Source organism: Myxine glutinosa, chromosome 1 (assembly GCF_964187855.1).
Source record: "Myxine glutinosa chromosome 1, kmMyxGlut1.1, whole genome shotgun sequence".
NCBI classification, from domain to species: Eukaryota; Metazoa; Chordata; class Myxini; order Myxiniformes; family Myxinidae; genus Myxine; species Myxine glutinosa.
This window is the reverse complement of record NC_136261.1, coordinates 374,249,529-374,273,021: the sequence shown is the minus strand read 5'-3', so window position 1 is coordinate 374,273,021 and position 23,493 is coordinate 374,249,529. Positions and strand designations below refer to the sequence as shown.

Below are 23,493 nucleotides of genomic sequence, written 5' to 3'. Positions count from 1 at the left end.
CCAACTCTGATATAAATTGTCATCCCAAAGTTTCACAGGCAACGTGATTCATCAATGTGTGTGCCGTCCTTCGGATGGATGTTAAACTGGGTGCCCCATCTGCCAGCATTTGTTAATGAACGTTGAAGATCTCCCAGTGTCTTTCGTGAAGAGTAGGCGAGCTATCACTGGCACCCTGAACAAATTACAAATTCATGCCATAACTACTGATGGGAGAGAGATAGCAAACCACCCAGCATGACCCTTGCCAGAAATATACTGTATATATATTTATATATATATATATATATAAATATAATCTATATATATATATATATACATTTAATAAACAGGAAGGAAATACCTGCGTGGGGCGAGTGTGAAAGAATTCTGACTCAACCCGGAACTCGAACCCATCAACCTCATCACTTACGCGGTGACAGCCCACTGAGCTATTGAGTCTCCGGGACATCCTCAGAGATTTCTCACACTAACACTGCGAGCTTTATATTGGCCGATGTCTTTCGTGCCTGCTGGGCAGACCCCGGATGTGAGTGTATGTATGTGTATGGAAGTGTGTGAAAGTGCATTGAAGATGAACTCATCTAACAATTTAATGAACAGGAAGTAAATTCCTGTGTGGGGCTAGTGTAAAAAAAATAATGTGTATATATATATATATAATTTTATAAACAGGAATCTAATTCCTGCGAGGGGCTACGTGTGAAAAAATTCTGACTCAATGTGGGGCTCGAACCATGGACCTCCGTTGATAACGCGTCAACAGCCCACTGCACTGCGCTATTGAGCCAGCTGCAATCTCCTCAGAACTTTTCCACACTTAACATTGCGAGCTTTATCATGGCCGATGTCTTACGTGTCTGCTGGGCAGACCCCGAATGTGAGCGTAAGTATATGCATGCGTATGTATGTGTGAATAAGTAGAAATGCATTGAAGATTAATTCAAATACAATTTTATAAACAGGAATCAAATTGCTGCGAGGGGCTAACATTCCTACGTGCCTGCTGGGCAGACCCCGGATGTGAGTGTATGTATGTGTATGTAAGTGTGTGAAAGTGCATTGAAGATGAACTCATCTAACAATTTAATGAACAGGAAGTAAATTCCTGTGTGGGGCTAGTGTAAAAAAATTCATGTATATATATATATATATATATATATATATATATATATATATATATATATATATATATATATATATATACAGTATATATATATATATATATATATATATATATATATATATATATATATATATATATATATATATATATATATATATATATATATATATATATAATTCACCAAATGTCCGTCTGTCTCTGTCTGTCCGTCCATTCGAAGATACCGCAAAAACGGCTGAACTGATCACAATGATATTTTGGGTGGGTAATCCTGGGATCTCCGGAAGTAAAATAGCGTATATTGTTTTCCCAATTTCAGCTTTGGCCTCCAGCATTTTCAGGTTTGGGCTCCCGCATAACGTTATTTTCCCGGGTGCAGCACAAACGGCTGCACCGATCGCTGCATGGCTGCACCGATCGGACTCGGTGACCTCGGACAAAGACCTTTTATAAGGACATGGGTTGAATCCCTGTTTGAGAGAATGCCAATCCCCTCCCCGCCATCATGGTCGTCTCTCCAACTCACAATCCCACGAGATATGCTGAAAGGACGACCCAAAATCAAGTATCTTCTTTTCGATTCATATATACACATCATTAAAAGTAAATAATGACCTCGGCCAAAGTTCAAACGACGTGGGTTTAATCTTAACATGAGAGAATTCCACATAGCTATTTGGGCGGTGTATACACTAACAGATCGCTGTCTCCATCGATCTTGCCAAGGCCGTAACACCTATTGGCTCAAAAGCCTTTTAACTTTTGACTTGGTAGTTTTTACAATGAAGGAAACATTAACAATGTTGTTAAAAGTTTATTGTGTGATTAATTTGTGATTGGAGTTATGTTGTTTGGAATGAAAAAAGAGATATCGAGTTCAAGTGAATGACGACAGGCCGTGGTGGTTTCTGCTTTCTAAACGTGATATTCGTGGATCGCCATATGCAGATTCGCCACAGACCCACGATCGATGTTTCTATACGTGAATGTACCCGTTTGTTTGCGAACGGATACGTTTTTCATGGAAGTCCTTCACGAACTTGCTGTCCATGTCTGACGTGCGACTGAGGGTGCTAAAGGAATGTGGAATTTATTGGTTTCATGCTTTAGCATTCTCCGTATCTGCATTGCTTGTTTGCTTCTGGCCTTCCACCCGTGCATAGCACTGGTATCTCACTAGTATATATAAATACATGTATGTACATATAAATATATATTTATATGTATATATGTGTTTATATATATATATATATATATATATATATATATATATATATATACGTATATATATATATATATATATATTGTATATATGTATATATTGTATTGTATTCTATATGTATTGTATATTGTATATTGTATATTGTATATTGTATATGTATTGTATATGTATTGTGTATTGTATTGTGTATATATATGTATATTTTGTATACAGGGGGCTGCAAAAGTAGGTATACAGTAAGGATTATACCAGTATTGTGACACGGCCAGTATTGTGTATACCAGTATTGTTGCGGTATACACAATACGGCCGGTATTGTGTATACCAATTTACCAGTATTGTGACAAGATTATACCAGAATATAATCAATAAAATACGTTTTGTGCACACGTTTTGTTTTTCATTACTGTATACCTACTTTTGCAGCCCCCTGTATATATGTATATATGTATATGTATATATATGTACGTATATATATATATATATATGTATATATATGTATGTATATATATATATACTTTTTTTTAAATATATATATATATATAAACAGGAATCAAATTCCTGCGAGGGGCTAAGTGTGACATACAAAAAATGCCTTGACAGCAAAAGAAAATAAAAAATTGATTACCAGGTGAGATTACCAATCATATATTAAATTACAGTCTATATCCGAATTGTTGGCCAATAACTTACAGGCATTTCTCAATTATACGTACACATGATGTTTGGACATTTCTTCGTAAGCTCTACTTTCTCATCTTTTGTTAATTTTTCTACCATCACTGATTGGAAAGAAAGAACGGTAATTCATTTTATGAAATATACATATTTAAAATAATATATTTAAGTTAAAAATTAATTATCGGAGTCCAACAGCCCAAATCCTCTCTTTTCAAACGTTTGCGCCACTTTGTGTATGTACAATTATTTTAACTATTAAAATAACAACATGCGCGATTGGTCAATATTGGTGTACCTTCTCATAAACTCACAAACTAAATAATGAAATCAATCAATTTGTGATATGTGTTATTATTATGAGCTCACCTGGAACGAAGTTCAGGGGAGCTTGTGCGATGGCGCGTTTTCCGTCCGTCTGTCCGTCCGTCAGTCCGTAAACACTTGCAACCTATTCTCCGAAACACTGAAGGGATTGTGACCAAATTTGTCACAAATGATATTTGCTGTGTTGTGACAAAAGTTTATTCACGGCATTAAAAAGATCGTGTTCTAAGGGGGTTTACCGGGGTCAAAGTGGATCCAGGTTTGACCCCACAAAATAGGTAATTGCTTTCTTCTCTGAAACGACAAACACTATTTCGATGAAACTTGACCACAACCTTCATCACTTGTGATGTACTGAAGTTTGTTCACGGCACTAAGAAAATCGAAGTCGAAGGTGGTCTACTGGGGGGCCAAAGTGGGTCCAGGTTTGACCCCCCTCCCCCCACCCCCCCACCCCCAAATAGATATTTGCTTTCTTCTCTGAAACTACACACATGATTTTGATGAAACTTCACCACAACCTTCACCACCCATGCTGTACCAAAGTTTGTTCACGGCATTTAAAAAAATCTGCCCCTTTAGGGGTCTATGGGGGGGATTGCCCCCAAAATAGGTATTTGCTTTCTTCTCAGAAACTACACATGCAATTTCGATTAAACTTGACCACAACATTCTGTTCATCACCCATGATGTACCAAAGTTTGTTCACGGCATTAAAAAAAAATCTGCCCCTTTATGGGTCTACGGGGGAGAGGGGGGCTACCCCCCAAAATATGCATTTTCTTCTTTGTTTGTTTAAAGTCTTATGATTATGTTAGTATGATTCCACATGCTGCGCTGTCTTCTAGCAAACATTGAAATTGGTTTAAAATACCTTTTGTCAGTGTAGTATACCGTTTATTCTACCAGGTGTGCGCCAGGGGTATTGCCCCTATGTTTATTGTTATGATCAATAATACATATTGCTGAATGACCCCAAAACCACAACAATCAACCATGGTGCTCCAGTTACTGAGCACCCAGAATTTTACGCAGAATGAGCGCAGTGGCTGAGATAACTATCTTTCTCACTTTGGGAAGTGCAATGTCACACAGGAATGTCATATAGACTATTATTTGTAGGTATATCTTCACCAGAGCCGTTGCACCAATTATAATGGTTGGTATCGTGACGGTCCGAATGTCCGGTCCCCACATTATTTGAATCTGTTGGGTCTGATGCTCGTAGCGTCGTTCCGGTGCACCAATGCTTACAGATATGTCATTATACATCTTTGTTTTGCCAATTCATTCAATCGGTTGCTGAAGGACTGAACCCACCACGAGGATGTCATCGAGATTGTCGTCTTGTTCTTCTCAAGCCCTGCAGGCATTGTTGTCACGTGTTTTTGGGGATGTGCCTCTGGTATGTGTTTAACGCTTCGTGCCTCATCTTGTGTTGACACAATTAGGGCTTCCATCTCACCTTTCAGAGCAGAACTTTGTAACCATGAGAACAATGCTCACCGGTCTTTGAAGGTGCACTATGCGTTTGGCTGTACTAACTGTCCGTGGAGCATTTTTTTTGTTTTGTTTATGGAAGTTTTTTTTTGAGATTCCTTCTCGTCGCCATTTTGTTCCTCGTCGCTTCTTCCATAGCTGGCCTGTCAGTGGTAGTCTCCTTTTCTCGTCCAACTTCCGTCATGGTTGACCCGCCTTCTGATAGAACAACAACCTCATGTGATAGGACTGTAGATATGTGGCTATGGAAATCTTGTCGGCCATCCCTATCATACCTCTACCACCTTATTGCCTCGGCAGGTGAAAACGGTCTCCTCTTGGGTGATGCCTTCAGTGGCAGGTTCGAAGCTACTTTATCCTTGGGTCAATCCCCCCTGAGGACCAACTGCAATCTGATAATGACACCAAAACTATTCTACAATGGGCACTGACAAATACCCCTTTTGTGCTGATGTTGTTCTTAGAATTCAGCTCACTTTGCAAAAATGTTTCTTCTGTAACTCTTTTATTATCCTCTATTTTATCTCAGTGCATTGTATCTCATCGGCCTCTTTTACACCTATGTCCTGTCGCCCGGCGATTAACACCGCCGGATGACGGAAAGCCGTAACGGTCCTTAATTCTGAGGCGGGTAGCCGAATTTGGCGGTTGGTCCGTCATGCGCGGATGAGGGAACCAAAGTGCTTACCTGGACGGAAGCCACACGGGTTTATTCTCTGACCCATGAACAAATAAACACACACGACAAATATAATGCAACACAATAATTATTTAATAAAAAATAAATGCAATACGAAAATGAAGAAATGAAGGGTGAAGTAAAAACGAAAAACGAAAATTCTAATTTGAGACATCTCCATTCGGTCACAAATACAACACTTTGGGGAATGATAATAAAAATAAAATAAATTGTTTTCTTGGCCGGTACTCAGCTCTGGTCCAAAATGCACTTGGGCAGCTTGTTTGTTGTTGCTGAAGTGTAGCCACTCACGCGGGAAGCACTCCGACAATGATGCCGAACCCCTGTGTCAAAAATGCCCAGGCTAGAAGCAAACAGTCAACTGGCCCTTCCTCGCTTCCACCGCCATAGCTTCCCCGAAAAGCACCACAGTCCAAAAACACCTCCTCTTCCAACGTTGCAAAAGTTCACAAAGCTCCACAAAGCTCTCCTTATGAGCGCACCCGAGACAAAAGCGACTGCCCGAGACGAAAGCCAGACTGAGAGAGAGACAGAGAGAGACAGAGAGAGAGAGACAGAGAGAGAGAGAGAGAGAGAGAGAGAGAGAGAGAGAGAGAGAGAGAGAGAGAGAGAGAGAGTGAGAGAGAGAGAGAGAGAGAGAAAGAAAGAAAGAAAGAAAGAAAGAGAGAGAAAGAGATATTCTTCTTCTCTCTCCTGCCCAAACCTTTTCAATGATGTCATACTGTCCAATCTCCGAGCTCCACTGAATCACCCCATGGTCGGGCTCGACCAATGACGAATTTTGGGGCATGGCCTGGCGGATTGCTATCCTCTGGAGGCAGGGTTTATTTGCCGATCGGCTCCGCCTGCCTGCAGGGGACTATTGTTGTTATTGTTGTTGTTGTAACGAACATGAGTTTTTATGTCAGGGAAAAACAGGGAAAAACCACCGAGGGCAATCACACACTGGGGGAAAACTATTCTTAACCCCTATCTAATTACCATAGCTTCACCCCTCTTGTGAAAACACGTAAACAACCTGAAGCTCCAGTTTCCCTACCTAATACACTGAGATGTCTCCTGCTCGTCCATGGTCCATGCTACACCGATACGATCCTGCTTGTATTATGGTAATTCATCATCTACCCCAGAAACGGAACAGTATTCATACATAACCTCTTTCTCCAGGTCTCTGGAAGCTGTTTATTCATCTGTGAGCACACCTGCCCCAAAAAAATTCCATTTCCGATGTCTTTGCTGAACTGGCTGATGACTGAAAGTTCACAATAGTTAGGCAGTTAAGAGGAAGCATCGTTCATTTTTTCAGGAAAGCACCAAATTTGGCACAGATGTAGTATGGACCTATACAATTGTTTTCCTGAGGGGTGCCCAAAAATTCAGGAAATTCAAAAAAATCCAAAAAAATGTCCTGTATGCCGTGAAAAAGGGGAGAAAATGGGTATTGATTCGAACTGTAGATTCTGATATTGTGGTCTTGGCAATAGCACACTACTTTACCTACCAGTCACACGGTGTGGAGGAACTCTGGATTGCCATTGGCACTGGTAAAAGCTACCGCTACCTTGCCATCCATAAAATTGCCACCGGCCTTGGCCGCAGGAAGTCCGAGTCTTTGCCATTATTTCATGCCTTCACTGGCTGCGACACAGTGTCATTTTTTGCCCAAATTGGGAAAAAGACAGCCTGGAAGGCTTGGGAGGCATACCCCAGCATCACGCAGACCTTTCATGCTCTCGCTTATAGGCAATCTGTGGACGCTATTACTATGGAACTACAGAGCATAGAAAGATATGTTGCCATCCTCTATGACCGGACTACCGAGATAAAGACAGTGAATGACATGCGCCAACACTTGTTCACGAAGAAGGCAAGAACAATTGATCACATTCCCCCAATAACAGACGCCTTCGAACAACACCTAAAACGTGCATGTTTTCAGGCTGGACACGTATGGAGTCAGGCACTTGTGCCCTACCCAGAACTTCCATCACCAGCTGATTGGGGCTGGATGAAAACAGGGACTTCTTGGACACCAATTTGGACCACAATACCACTGATACAGGAGGCATGTTCAGAGCTTACAAGCTGCCATTGTAAGTCGGCCTGTAAAGGCAACTGTAAATGCTCCAGGGCAAATCTGCCCTGCACATCACTGTGTGACTGCGATGGACAGTGCTTGTAGTACTTCGCGTCTGTGCGAGAGCCTCCACCTTTCAAGTGCCCACAATATTTTAAGTTAAAACTGCAACTGTGTGTAACTTTGATTAATTAATACCATTCCATTGTTATCAGAGACCAATAAAACAATGTGTATCACTTGGTATTGAAATTTTACCTAAAATACTATGAGAGATTCAAGGAAAATGGAAACACCATGGCGGCCATCTTGAAATTAAAGATGATGGATGCCAATCTTTATGCAATTGATCCCATTGGATTCAGAGACCATGAAAACATGGGGTAAGACACTGGAACTGTGGTGTTATCGCTCAAAGTATAGAAGTTATTGAGGGAAATAGGTCACAGAGGGCGGTCATGATGAAATTCAATATGGCGGCCACCAGGGGTTCTGAATTTTTGGGCGCCCCTCAGGAAAACAATTGTATAGGTCCATACTACATCTGTGCCAAATTTGGTGCTTTCCTGAAAAAATGAACGATATGCCCTATTTTTCGGTCTTAACTGCCTAAGTACATGGAGTCATTCTTATGAGGTCAACATAGACCAAAAGGTCAACATAAGCCAGATTTCTAAAATCCTCAATTTTCATCCAATTGACTTTAAATTTGAAGTGGACTTGCATATTTGGTTACTGACCCTAACCACCAAGTACTTTTGAGGTCAACATAGGCCGAATTTCTAAAATCCTAAATTTTCATCCGATTGACTGCAAATTTGAAGAGCCCTTGCATGGCTGCATGAAGAGCCCTTGCATGAAGAGCATTCTCCATGGGGAATATCATATGAATATCTGGTCACTGAATTCAACCACAAATTATATTTTTGGTGAACATAGGCCAAAAGGTCACCATAGGCCAAGTTTCAAAAATGCTCAATTTTCAACTGATTGACTTGAAAATTTAACAGCATTTGCACATTGTGTCACTAAATAGGGAAACTAACGTGCTCCGCATGACGTCTTCTTGTTTGTTTGTCTGTCTGTTTGTCCCCACAGAATAAATATGATTTTCTCTGCAACCGTTAGTCCGATTGACAGGGAATTTTCACCATAGGTGCTCCTCCTCCTGTAGAATGTTTTAATGACAATAATGACGTCATAGGTCACGTTGTACGGGCGCCTTCTTTGGAAAACTGAAAACTTTGCACCTCTATATCACAGAAAGCGCTGCATAGAAAAATTGTGACATGCTCATTATAAAGAACTCTCCATGGGGAATATCATATGTTAATGATGATGTCATAGGCACTTCCATTATGAGGTCATAATTCGAGAAGTACAAAACTTCATCCGATCAAGATGAAATTTGTTGAGCGTCATCTAAGGATAAATTGGTGGAGAAAAAAATAATGATGACGTCATCGTTCAAGTGGTTCAGCCGCCATATTTGTTTTAACACAAAAGATTAAAAAATCACCAAAAACACGTTCTGTCTAGGGTCTGCATTCTCTGATCACTCTTTCTTGTTTTGTAGCTGTAGTTGGTGTCTTTGCTATTTCCGCTGAGTGATATGTTGTTTTCTACGAACAACAATGGTGACAATGAGTCTCCCTTATGTATGTGCAAGTACATCTTTGTGCCTTCTGTTTGCAATGAGGCCAGTGCGTGATTTAGGCATTTTGTTTTCCAAATCTGCGATGACGACTTCTGAGATGCCTGGACTGTCGGATGACATTTGTAGAACTCCAATGTCTTTAGAAGTCATCCGATCATGTTGCGCTAAAAACTTCCGCTAGGTGCTTGTGTAGCAATGTGATGCATTTCCTCCAGAAGGTGTTGCACTCAGTCCATCCTGGTGGTGGACTCCCAGTTACTTGCCTGTAGTGATGTCAGGCCAATGTTAAACCAACAGTTTACATTAAAGAAATCCTCGAGTTCTGATTTATGGTTATCTTAATAATATGGTAACTTATCCTTAAGATAGCCATAAATCAGAACCTCGAAGATTCATTAAACCTAACCTTTTGGTCACCTTTGCTTCACTTCCATCACCTTTACAATTACCTTGTTTAAATCTGAGGGTTGCTGGATTGTTTTCCTGGTAGTTCATGTGTGTCTTTCACTATGTTGTCCTGGCAGTATTTAAGCTTCAAGTCATCTAATTCCATTTGCAGGAGCATTTCCCCATCAGGAAGTCTCTCCATGTGTTTACCAGTTTATTTGCATCAGGCCCATACCTTGGTGTGGCTAACTCCTGATTGGATTGTTGCCACAGGTTGAATATGGTATTTGTGGTAGATTAATGTATGGGATTCAAAATGTGATAATAGGAGCACCATATGAGATCTCGGCATTATACTTATTCCGTGATGATCATTGCCGTGAATGCCACTCCTTTGGTGAGGATGTTCATGTCGAGTGTCACCTGTTACCTCTGGTTGAGAGGTTGTTACAGTTGCTGGTTTTTAGACATCAGATTTGTACTGGCAGATGTAATTGTTTTTGACCTGAGTGATGTGACACAAGCATATAATTGAACTTAAAGAGTGGTTTGAAATTAGAGTTCTACTTCTCCCGAGCTTCCCACCGATTCAACTTTTCGGTCCCCACCTTCTATGGGAATATCCTCATCATGAGAAGGCACCTGGTACCTTACCAGAAGGGCCTCTTTGAGATGTTAGCTGTACATTGCATTTGATAGATTGGATAGCTTCCTCCTAAACCCCACCACAACAGTTATTAGTCCATTTGTGGTATACGATGGTCACCTTTTGTTGATCTTGTCCCTCATCCTGATTCTCCACAATAGCCACTTTCAGTGGCTGTATAAATTTCAGGGGTTTTCAGATGATGTAAAGGTATACTTACTGATGATGTAAAGGTTGCACCGGGCACCCTGAACAAATTATAAAATGTCTGCCCAAGCTAGCTCTAGAAAGTGGTTCTGACAACCCATCACCCACCTTGGAGCCACCATTACCCACCGTGTGGTTCTGGCATCACATCAGCCACCATAGACCAATGGTCATAGCAGTGCTGGAAACATGGTTGGGTATGTAACAACAACTGATCCATTTGTCTCTAATAATAATAATAATATTATTTATTTAATTTGATGTTTACCACTTTCCTTTTACAATCATAGTTTCTTTAACCCACGCTGATCCGCAGTCCTCCAGAGTTCCGCACTGGAGGTGCCGGGAATTCCTTTGGCGAGTTTTCCCACCTTGAGTGACGGAGATGAGATTCCAAACTCTCCAGCCGGTGCCGCCTCACAACAGGCGTGGAATTGGATTGTGCATGGCCCACTGTGAGAGGAAATATCCACCTCAGTGGGCAGATCCTTTATCCCTCAGCCATCGTTTAAATAAGCCCTCGGAGTGTGTTTCGCCGTTGATCCCATTGTGCGAGGGAAGCAACCTGTCTAAGCACGTTACCGCTGGGGATCGGAGACGGATAAATGTTCGGCCTTTTGCTTCGCATAGCATCGGCCCTTTCTGCCAACGTTGCAAGCTACGGTCGTTTTGTAACTATATCCATAAAAGTACTTTTGCAGATGGAATTCTTCGCAAAATAACTTTGTACAGCTGGCGAGGCAGAAAAGTGTTTTCCTCCTTTAAAAAAAATAAATCTTTTTTGAATTTTTATTTATTTATTTTTTATTGAAAAGAAGAATTCTCTCAGGCTGAAAAAGTCTGGGTGGAAAAAGCAATTTCGGTGTTGAGCTCCGAATTTTTGTGAATTAAAAATGAAAATCCAAGTGATGGAAAATTGTCCTTCGGAGTACGTTTCTATGCGGCGTGATACATTTCTCATTTTCTCCAGGCCCACACACATGCACGCATAACTCTTCATAAGTAGAGGTCTTGTAAGCTCACGTGTACCCCACCATTTCCTCATCAACTTAAGTTACTTGGCCCTCCGCTTTCCTGACCAATCTTATTGAGAAGCTTAATTGATATTCCAGGCATGAGTTCCGCTCGTTGAGCAAAACCTGGCACTTTACGGAGGGAGCGTATAGTTGCAATGTATGATGAGGGTATGAGACTACAGGTGCTCTTTCTGGCCTAGGGGAAGCACAGAGCAGCCTCGGGAAGCTCGCTTGGAATTCTCAACTGAGATGTCTCATCAAGCGCCAATCTGGCTGTGCGGAGCTTATGCTGCGGCTTCCAGCTATTTCCTCACTCGACGTCAAACAGGAATGGCTTGGCAAGGAAGGGGGTTCCTTACACAGCCGGTGTATGTTTCTAGCCATTCCAGGCCTGCACTCCTGACCTAAAAGTGTGCGCCGCCGTTCCTGGCCCTGATCCCAAATTGGTCGCCGGGATGTTCTCGCCTTCCCTTGGCATCTTGTGTCACCACCCTGGCAAAAAAATCACAAAAATGAATGTTATATTACTCATCAGGAGTTGTTGCTCTCATTGCTCGAGCCATATCTCACGCCTACGACCAGCGGGTGCTGCCAAGTCATTTCACTAATTGGCACGGTAGCTGGATCTTAGGGAAGTAGGACCCTAGATTAGATGGTCGATCAATGGATAACCACATTAGAACTCAAATCAAATCCATCAGGAGTGCAGATGTATGTAACAAACAAAAAAACAACACTTGTCTACCAAGAATGCCTATTGCTCTAACTTTCAACATTATCAGAATTGGAGGTTGGGTTTCCTTTAGATATGTATGCCATGTGGGGTAAAGGCACAATGAGCGGTTTAGAAAGGTGTAATGTAGATGCGACACTCAAGACGGAGCCCAGCAACTAAGTAAATAGTGAGCACCAAACACGCCGTGAGCGAACGTAAAAACAAGTTCCATTAAACCCGAAAGTGTCAACACCTAATATATCTTTCTTTGCACACACGTACATAAGTGGGCCTTTTCTTTGACTTTCAAAAAGGTCTAAAAAATGAAGCACCGTACAATATTGTCCAAGATGACAAAAAGTACTGTATAATAAGACGAAAAAGAAAAAAAACAAGTATGATTTTTACGGTGTAGCCTGTACATACATGTATGTATGTATGTACATATGTAATATGTATGTATGCATGCATGTATGTATGTATGTCATTTATGCCGGAATTTTGCGAGTTTATTCCCTTTAAAATTCGTTTTCTCTGCAACTGTTGGTCCGGATTTTTAAATGTTAATTATGACGTCAAATGTCACGTGGTACGGGCGCCATCTTGTAAAAACCGAAAAAAAATTGCACCTCTAAATCTCCGAAACCGCTCCATCTAAAAAAATTGAAAGGTGGCTCATTATAAAGTACTGCCAATGGGGAATAACACATGTTAATAATGATGTCATATGTCACCTCATTATGATGTCATAAAATGACAAGTAGAACGCCTAATCCGATCAGTATGAAATTTCTTAAGCCTGATCTCAGGATAAATTGGTGGAGAAGAAAAATTGATGACCTCATTGGTCACGTGGCTCGGCAACCATATTTTTACATTGTAGCCTGTAGGGCAATGCCATCTGCAACAGCGTTTTTCTGTCCATCTGGTGTATGTATGTCCCTCAGAAACGTCCACCAATCAGAGCTGAGGATCTGATTGTTAGACTAGCTGTTGGTCGTGTTTGTTCATTATACTAGCGTGACTCGGCGCACTCCGCGCGCCTCACCACACGTCGTTTCAGAGGGGTAGGCATCTTTAACCATTTCGGTGTCTTTTGGGTCTTCATGGTGTTTTGGGTCTTCAGGGACATTTGGGTCTTCAGTGTCTTTTGGATCCTCTGGGCCTTTAAGGGTATTTTGGGTCTTTGAGGTGTTTTTGGGTCTTCCGGGTCTTTTGGGTCTTTGGTTTCTTCAGAGGCTTTTGGGTCTTAAGGGTCTTCAGTGTATTTTGGGTCTGCAGGGTCTTCAGGGGCTTTTTGGGTCTTTGGGGTCTTTTTGGTTTCAGGGTATTTTTGGTCTTCGGGGTATTTTTGGTCTTCGGGGTCTTTTGGATCTTCGGGGTCTTTTTAGTCTTTTGGGTCTTCGGGGTGTTTTGGTTTTTCAGGGTGTTTGGGGTCTTCGGGGTGTTTTGAGTCTTCGGGGTGTTTTGGGTCTTCTGGGTGTTTTGGGTCTTCTGGGTGTTTTGGGTCTTCGGGGTGTTTTGGGTCTTCTGGGTGTTCTGGGTCTTTGGGATGTTTTGGGTCTTCGGGGTGTTTTTTTGTCTTCGGGGTGTTTTGGGTCTTCGGGGTGTTTTGAGTCTTTGGGATGTTTTGGGTCTTCTGGGTGTTTTGGGTCTTCGGGGTGTTTTGGGTCTTCTGGGTGTTTTGGGTCTTCGGGGTCTTTTGGGTCTTCGGGGTGTTTTGGGTCTTCGGGGTGTTTTGGGTCTTCAGGGTGTTTTGGGTCTTCGGGGTGTTTTGGGTATTCGGGGTGTTTTGGGTCTTTGGGGTCTTTTGGGTTTTTGGGTATTCAGGGTCTTTTTTTGCCTCAGGGTCTTGAAGGGTATTTTGGGTCTTTGGGGTGTCTTGGGTCTTTGGGGTCTTTGGGGTTCTTCAGGGTATGTTGGGTCTTTGGGGGTCTTCAGGGTATTTTGGGTCTTCAGGGGTCTTGGTGGTCTGAAGGGTCTTGGGGGAATTAAAGGGTCGTCAAAGGTATGAGGGGTCTCAGCAGTGTTAATGCAATTAAAAGGGTTAATTAAGAGTGTGGTAATTTTATTTGAAGAAGAAGAAGACGTTTTCGTCGCATATAAACATACATACGACATAGCGAACCATATACGTTTGCTCTAGTATAATAAGATATACTTACCTTTAGCAGCCAATCCTGGGTTTTGATCCCGACCAGACCAGGAAGTTGCATCACTCGATGTACCATTCCTCGGATGGGCGTCAAGCCGGCTGTCCCATCTGCCGGCATGAGTGGATTTTTAAGATCCCACAGTGTGATTTCCACGTGAGATCGAGGTTCATGGGAGAGTCAGATTGGAGAGTCATCACAGATGCTTAGTCCGAAAGACTCACCATCAAAATAAATAAATAAATAAATACTGTTCGTACTGCGAGTATCTTGTTCGTTGAATCTTTTGAAGATTCCACGTGTACATGTTCATGAAATTCCAAAAGTTTTAACTTGCTTGCTGATATTTACTGTGAAGTTTTGCTAACCCTAACCTCAGGTGGCCTAAGAGTTGCTAACCCTAACCCTTCCCTGTAAAAAGGAGGAAGGGGTGTGTAGGCAGACATGGAAAGGGCAGACTAACATTACTTAAGGGATTAATGAGCTCATCATTTGCCACATCAGCTGGCACTCCAACAGCAGAATAAATGTTTCCTTTGCTATAAAAGCTTCAGTATTGCTAATGAGCTTGAGATTAGTGAATTGTCTCGCTTCTACTTTAGACATTTTCACTTCCACGTGGCTCGCGCGTTACCTGGAGACTATCGTCTGTCTCACTCCACCATTCGGCCTCTGTCGTCGTTTCAGCCGTCTCTCGTCTCCTCTCTCCCATTGTGACGTATGTGCCTCCCCTCGTCTCCTCTCTCCATTGTGACGTATGTTGTTTCCTTGTAATGCTAATATCCATGACGACCTTGTCGGGCTGCTTCCGATTCCCCTTTTTTAATTCGACAAGTATAAGTAATTGCACAAATGTTCACGGCACAATTAAAGTGAGAATCTACAAATGGCTATATCCGAGCTAACACGGCATTGTAAAGGAAACAGGTTGAACAAAGCAGTGTTAATGGATCATTTCATTATTTGTTAAACTTTCCTGATTCACTAACATCGGAGAGGTGGGGAACAATGTGAACACAATGGTATGACACCCGAATTATGTTCATGGATGTTACATATAAAGAGATGAACCAAAGGACCAGGAGGTGGGTTTCTTCCAAGGGCAGTGTGTTCAATCCAGAACCGAACAGCCTAAAGTACTCCAAAGTGAGCGCAGCACACACCGAGCATTCAAGCACCTCAAGGCCACACTTCCGTCCCCGTACTCGCGCTCAAAAAAACAACCACCGGAAGTCCCTCCAAGAAGATCCAGACATTCAAATAACTAATCAACTAATTATTGTGTTTACATATTATAACTAACTATAGCTATTGTGTTACAATGGGATAAATGAACAGGGGGAGTGAGTGGGGGAGGTGGAGAGACAGGAGGAGAGAGAGAAAGGGGGAGGGAGAGAGAGGGAGAGAGATAAAGGGAAAGGGTGGGGGGAAAGAAAGAGAGGGGGAGAGAGAGAGGGAGAAAGAGTGGAGGGAGAAAGGAGGAGGGAGAGGGAGGTGGAGAGACAGGAGGAGAGAGCGAGGGGAGCGAGGGGAGGGAGGGGGAGAGAGAGAGGGAGAAAGAGTGGAGGGAGAAAGGAGGAGGGAGAGGGAGGTGGAGAGACAGGAGGAGAGAGCGAGGGGAGCGAGGGGAGGGAGGGGAGGGAGAGAGAGGGAGAGAGATGAAGGGAAAGGGAGGTGGAAAGAAAGAGAGGGGGAGGAAGAAAGAGGGGAGGGAGAAAGGGGGGAGAGGGAGGAGGAGAGACAGGAGGAGAGAGAGGGGGGGAGGGAGAGAGGGGGGGAGGGAGAGAGAGGGAGAGTGGTTAAGGGAGGGGGAGGGAGAAACAGGGGAGGGAGAGAGGGAGAAAGAGGGGAGGGACAAAGGGGAGGGACAAAGGGGGAGGGAGAGGGAGGAGGAGAGAGAGAAAGAGTGGGGGAGGAAGAGGGAGGGGAAGAGAGAGGAGAGAGAGAGAGAGAGAAGGGGGAGGGTGGAGAGAGGGATGGGGGGTAGAGAGGGGGGAGAGAGAAAAGGTGGGAGTGTGTGGGAGGGAAGAGGGGCAGAGAAAGGGGAAGACAGAGAGAGATAGCAACCTGCAGGTATTTTGGGGGTGATGGGTTATATTGGTCAGAAATATCACTCGTTGCGGTAGAAGATGACCTTAGATGGTGATGCACTGCCAATAGCACTAGAGGGAAGGTTTCTACAAGTGGGAGAAGAGAGGAACAAAGGAGTGGAGGTGAGGAACAGTAAAGCTAGATTTGGGGAGTTTCACTAGGAGGGGTTTTGGGAAGAAAAGGCGTGATGTATAGAGACTGGAAAACATTGGCGATGCGGAAGAGCAGAGAGAACATGTCTGGAAAAGGGACAATAGAAAACAAAGAGGCCACCGAACTGTCAGTGATGAGAGAATGACAGCTATAGGCCCTGTGCTTCTGATTATTTCAAAGAGAAGCAGGCTGGCAGGTAGAGGTACGCACATTCGCCTCTAAGCTGTCTAGCCTGGGTTTGAATCCCGATCCAGCTATAAATTGTCATCCCGCTGTTTCACAGGCAAGGTGAACCATCAATGTGTGTGCCATCCCTGAGATGGACATTATACTGGTATCCCATCTCACCCCATTAATTGGTGGGTGTCAAAGATCTCATGGGGTCCTTTGCAAAGAGTCGTTGACCTATCGCCAGAACCCTAAACAAATGACAAATTCCTGCTCTAACCTACATGGGGCATTGCATTAGTTGCACAGTCGCATCCTCAGCCAATGATGCTACTTGCAGCCATGTGCTGCATGCGAAAGAAGAGAAAGGGAGAGGCCACTGCTTTTGAGAGCTTGGGATTACACAGCAGATTTTCAGAAGGTTGCACCAGCCTGTGTAGAGGAGAGGAGTACTCCGCTGAGCTGTGGTCAAAGGCCATGTATGCTGTGGGAAGTTTAGATTTACCAAGGGAATGCTTGCTGTGATGGATGATGCGTAGTCTGCAGTTGGCTTCGGAAGCCAGCATCGATTATACAATCCACACAAGAAGTACCGGTACTGAAGCTGATGGTGAGGCTCAGTTGTGCTGGATACCGACAACCTGCCAGTGGATGATTATGTGTGTTTGTTGGACAATCCTTGCAGAGAGACAGCATGAGAATGTGAAATTCATCTGGATTGATTGATATGTACCACGAGTGAGGCCTACAGCGCGCAATCTTTTCCGAGCCAGTAGGGAAGGAAACCGCTGCTCCAGGCCTGTCAGTTTGATGTCGTGCCAGTTTTCCCAAATGACCTGAGGTTGCCCACAATTGGGTTTAGCCTCCCACGATAAGAAAGTGAGCTGCATGATAGCCACTGTGTTGAAACATGATCCAGTGAACCAGGACCTAGAGGATGAATTGTGATCGGTGTAGTCAAGAAGGATTGAACTCGGGTATGAGAGCGAGGCTTTTGTGAAATCTTTCAGAGCTGGAATCAATATTAGATGCAGAGGAGGTGCAAGACCAAATGGTCTTTTTGTCAGATGGCAGATATTCAGTCCCTGCTTGGTTATCTAGTGCAATAACCACATTCACAGTGCTGCGGTAGGTATAACAACAACCAGTGAGATTTGTCCTCTTACATGAACATGGTCAGAGGAGCCAATCAGAGCAGAGGAATAGGGGAGGTGCGTGTAAAATAGCTCGTCACCTGGTCCTGAATGATGGACATACAATTTGGCGAGAACCCAGTTGGGAAGTTCACAGATTGGGTCATAAAAATGGAACTGTAGAAAGCGGAGGTTGTTGCAGTGCCACGGTCGGTTGTTGCACACATTGTGATGCTATCCCTTGCCAACGAAGCACCAATCCGACATTTGATAGTTGTCTTATGCATACGTGTCTGCATATAAAAAAATTCATTTTCTCAGCAACCGTTGGTCTGATTGACACGAAATTTTACACCATCGGAGCAGCTCCTCCTGTATACGTTTTTGTGATAATTATGACGTCATAGGTCACGTGGTACAGACACAATCTTGGAAGAACATTGCACCTCTATATCTCTCAATGGAAAAAATATTGAAACATGGTTCATTGTGAAGTACTCCCCATGGGGAATAATATATGTTAACGCTGATGTCATCGGTACCTTCATTATGACATCATAATTCGACAAGTACAATACTTGATCCAATCAGTATGAAAGAATTTTTGGTATGTTTCAAGAAACAAGTTTTTATAATAGTGAGTGGGGCATGTTTGCAGACTGCAAGCAGGTACTGGGGTGAATCGTACATGCAGAAATAGTAAATATAAGCTTCATATATTTGATGATGTGGATTGTGATTGCATTCTGTAAGCAACTAAATAACTCAACTAAATCTAGAATTAGTGATTAGAATGAGCTCTTTATTTATGTTACCGTTTCATATAAATGCGGCAAAAGTTTATAATAATATGCGGAAGAGGTACTTGTTACCGTTTCCTAGCAACCAGTGTGAGTGTCATCTGTTGTCTTAGGTTGTGAGTAGAGAGAGTCTGCACTGGCCGAAGTTTCTTTGTGGATATTTTCATATATGGATATTTTCGATTATGGATATTTTCATATATGGATATTTTCATATATGGATATTTTCGATTATGGATATTTTAGTTTATGGATATTTTCATTTATGGATATTTTCATTTATGGATATTTTAGTTTATGGATATTTTCATATATGGATATTTTCATATATGGATATTTTCGATTATGGATATTTTCATATATGGATATTTTCATATATGGATATTTTCGATTATGGATATTTTAGTTTATGGATATTTTCATTTTTGGATATTTTCATTTATGGATATTTTAGTTTAGGGATATTTTCATATATGGAAATTTTCATATATGGATATTTTCGATTATGGATATTTTAGTTTATGGATATTTTCATTTATGGATATTTTCATTTATGGATATTTTAGTTTAGGGATATTTTCATATATGGATATTTTCATATATGGATATTTTCGATTATGGATATTTTAGTTTATGGATATTTTCATTTATGGATATTTTAGTTTATGGATATTTTCATATATGGATATTTTCATATATGGATATTTTCATATATGGATATTTTCGATTATGGATATTTTAGTTTAAGGATATTTTCATTTTTGGATATTTTCATTTATGGATATTTTAGTTTAGGGATATTTTCATATATGGATATTTTCATATATGGATATTTTCGATTATGGATATTTTAGTTTATGGATATTTTCATTTATGGATATTTTCATTTATGGATATTTTAGTTTTGGGATATTTTCATATATGGATATTTTCATATATGGATATTTTCGATTATGGATATTTTAGTTTATGGATATTTTCATTTATGGATATTTTAGTTTATGGATATTTTAGTTTATGGATATTTTAGTTTATGGATATTTTAGTTTATGGATATTTTAGTTTATGGATATTTTAGTTTATGGATATTTTAGTTTATGGATATTTTCATATATGGATATTTGGATATTTTCATTTATGGATATTTTGATTTATAGATATTTTCATATATGGATATTTTGGTTATTTTCATTTATGGATATTTTCATTTATATATATTTTAGTTCATGGATATTTTCCTTTATGAATATTTTCATTTATGGATATTTTCATTTATGGATATTTTAGTTTATGGATATTTTCATATATGGATATTTTCATATATGGATATTTTCGATTATGGATATTTTCATATATGGATATTTTCATATATGGATATTTTCGATTATGGATATTTTAGTTTATGGATATTTTCATTTTTGGATATTTTCATTTATGGATATTTTAGTTTAGGGATATTTTCATATATGGAAATTTTCATATATGGATATTTTCGATTATGGATATTTTAGTTTATGGATATTTTCATTTTTGGATATTTTCATTTATGGATATTTTAGTTTAGGGATATTTTCATATATGGATATTTTCGATTATGGATATTTTAGTTTATGGATATTTTCATTTATGGATATTTTAGTTTATGGATATTTTCATATATGGATATTTTCATATATGGATATTTTCGATTATGGATATTTTAGTTTAAGGATATTTTCATTTTTGGATATTTTCATTTATGGATATTTTAGTTTAGGGATATTTTCATATATGGATATTTTCATATATGGATATTTTCGATTATGGATATTTTAGTTTATGGATATTTTCATTTATGGATATTTTCATTTATGGATATTTTAGTTTTGGGATATTTTCATATATGGATATTTTCATATATGGATATTTTCGATTATGGATATTTTAGTTTATGGATATTTTCATTTATGGATATTTTAGTTTATGGATATTTTCATATATGGATATTTGGATATTTTCATTTATGGATATTTTGATTTATAGATATTTTCATATATGGATATTTTGGTTATTTTCATTTATGGATATTTTCATTTATATATATTTTAGTTCATGGATATTTTCCTTTATGAATATTTTCATTTATGGATATTTTAGTTCATGGATATTTTCATTTATGGATATTTTAGTTCATGGATATTTTCATTTATGGATATTTTCATTTATGGATGTTTTAGTTCATGGATATTTTCTTTTATGGATATTTTCATTTTTGGATATTTTAGTTTATGGATATTTTCATTTATGGATATTTTCATTTATAGATATTTTAGTATATGGATATTTTACTTCATGGATATTTTCACATATGGATATTTTCATGTATGGATATTTTAGTTTATGGATATTTTAGTTTATGGATATTTTAATATATGGATATTTTCATTTATGGATATTTTTATGCATGGATATTTTACTTTATGGATATTTTCATTTATGAATATTTTCATTTATGGATTTTTTACTTTATGGATATTCTACTTTATGGATATTTTACTTTATGGATATTCTACTTTATGGATATTTTACTTTATGGATATTCTACTTTATGGATATTTTACTTTATGGATATTCTACTTTATGGATATTTTACTTTATGGATATTCTACTTTATGGATATTTTACTTTATCGGCATTTTCCGGTGGTTTTGTTATTTTCTTTTCCTCGGACATTGGCTTCGAGTTGCAGCAGTATGCAAAATTTCAGCTTTCAACCCCGCTAGAAGGTACGAAACATTAATATCAGTGAGTCAGTGAGTGATTGAGTGAGTGGTTAAAATTATGCTGTTGTTCTCCTCCTCTTCCCTTTATAAGGGGTGAGTTCCGATGTCACCAAGCTCCTGCCCTGTCTTGACCACGATACTCCTCCACTCCCCTCTGTCCTCAGCCAACTCTCTCCACTCTCCAACCACCAGACCTTAATGATGGATAGTACCTCTTCACACAATCCTCCCATCTCAACCGTGGTCTACCTCTTTTCCTCCTACCTTTCTCCCTCAACCTATCTGCTCTCTTTGCCAATCTCTATTCCCCCATCCACACCGAATGTCCAGCACATCTCAGACGGAATTTCACCAATCTCCCCGTCAAGCTCTTCGACACACCAATCTTCTTCCTCAGTTGATCCATCCTCCTTCTATCCATCCTCTTCACTCCCACAATCCTCCTGACCCAGTTGTTGTCACAAATCTGCAGTCTCTGTTAGTGTCTCTGTCAGTGCCACCGTCTCCAGATCGTAAAGGTAGGCTCGCGTTCGACAAGAGATCAGAACCTTTCCTTTCAATGTTCTTGACCCATTCTCCTTGGCCCAATATCAAGACCCAATCAAATTTCGCACCCATATGAGGGAACAACCAATCAGTTCTCACATAATCAATTATCCCCAGGTGGCTAGGAACATTATAACTAACATCATGCTCTTCCAGCCAAAGAAAGCTCCATAAAATAAACAAGAAAAGCTCCACAAGACAAGCCCTTTGCTGTTTCAAACCCGACCTGAGTTCCTCGACGGATGCAGACATTCAGCTGCTTTAACATTTACTATGACTTGGATAAAATACTATGGAGTCTCCATAAAAGGAATCGACTTTCAGACAAATTTCACCAAAATGATATTCTTTAAATTCTCACTTGTTATTATGCTATCCTTTCCAATTATTGTTTGAAAGAATTTTTTTTTCTTCTGCAGTTTCTGACACTCAAGGAGGAGCTGTCACCCACAAATCACACACACAAACAGACAGAGATCGCAGACACCATAGGACTGACGTCAAATCAACACGGCCGGCCGTTGTTGAGCTCGGGTTAAGTTTATGTAGGGGTGCTGGACTGTACTCTGGGTGTTGGTGACACCAGATAGTTACGTCGGTTTTCTTCCCACAGTCAGTGAGGTACTGTTAGGAAGAAATCTCCCACTCCCCCCTCCCTTCCAACTGGGCCAAACCACGGGCTTGTACCGTGATCTATCCTCTAAATGCTGATTGTCAAGAAGGTAGCAACGCGTACCATATATAAAGACGTTGGTATGACTCCGATAGGGATGGACTCGAACCCACAATTCCACAGAATCTAGCAAATTACTTTGAAATAATTTTTGTTTCTTTTAGCAACATTCAATGACACCTGATAAAGTTATGCTGTTCTATGACTGATCTAATTTACTCCCTTTCAACCTTTCATGAAATAAACAACTGTTATTACCTCCGCCACTAAAAGTGGTTGGAGGTTATGTTTTTCACAAATGTCTGTCTGTCTGTCTGTTTGTCCGTTTTCGAACAAAATATCTCAAAGAATTGTGGACGGATTCAGACGAAATTTGGCAGAGATGTAGCGTATGTCACAAGGACGAAATCTTTAGATTTTGGTGAAGATCTGGATTCGGATCCGGCTACGGGAATTTTTAAAGTGATTCTTCACCATTGGGAGATCGGGCCAAAAACGATACATAACAGGATATCTCAAAAAGTTGTGGACCGATTTGGACGAAACTTGGTGGACCGGTTGGCTGTCTGACAAGGAAGATTCAGTTCGATTTTGGTGAAGATCTGAATATGGATTCGGATATGAGAATTATTTAATTTTTAAAGTGATTCTTCACCATTGGGCGATAGGGCCAAAATCGATACATAGCGGGATATCTCAAAAAGTTGTGGACGGATTTGGACGAAACTTGTTGGACAGGTTGTGTGTGTGACAAGG

The 23,493-nt window shown here is 40.4% G+C and overlaps 1 protein-coding gene across 1 annotated transcript in view; it reads left to right on the top strand.

The window, feature by feature from the left end:
• The window catches only part of LOC137419374 (semaphorin-3A-like), a 282,479-nt gene that overhangs the window by 87,395 nt on the left and 171,591 nt on the right, over window positions 1–23,493 (top strand). The window lies entirely within an intron of this gene.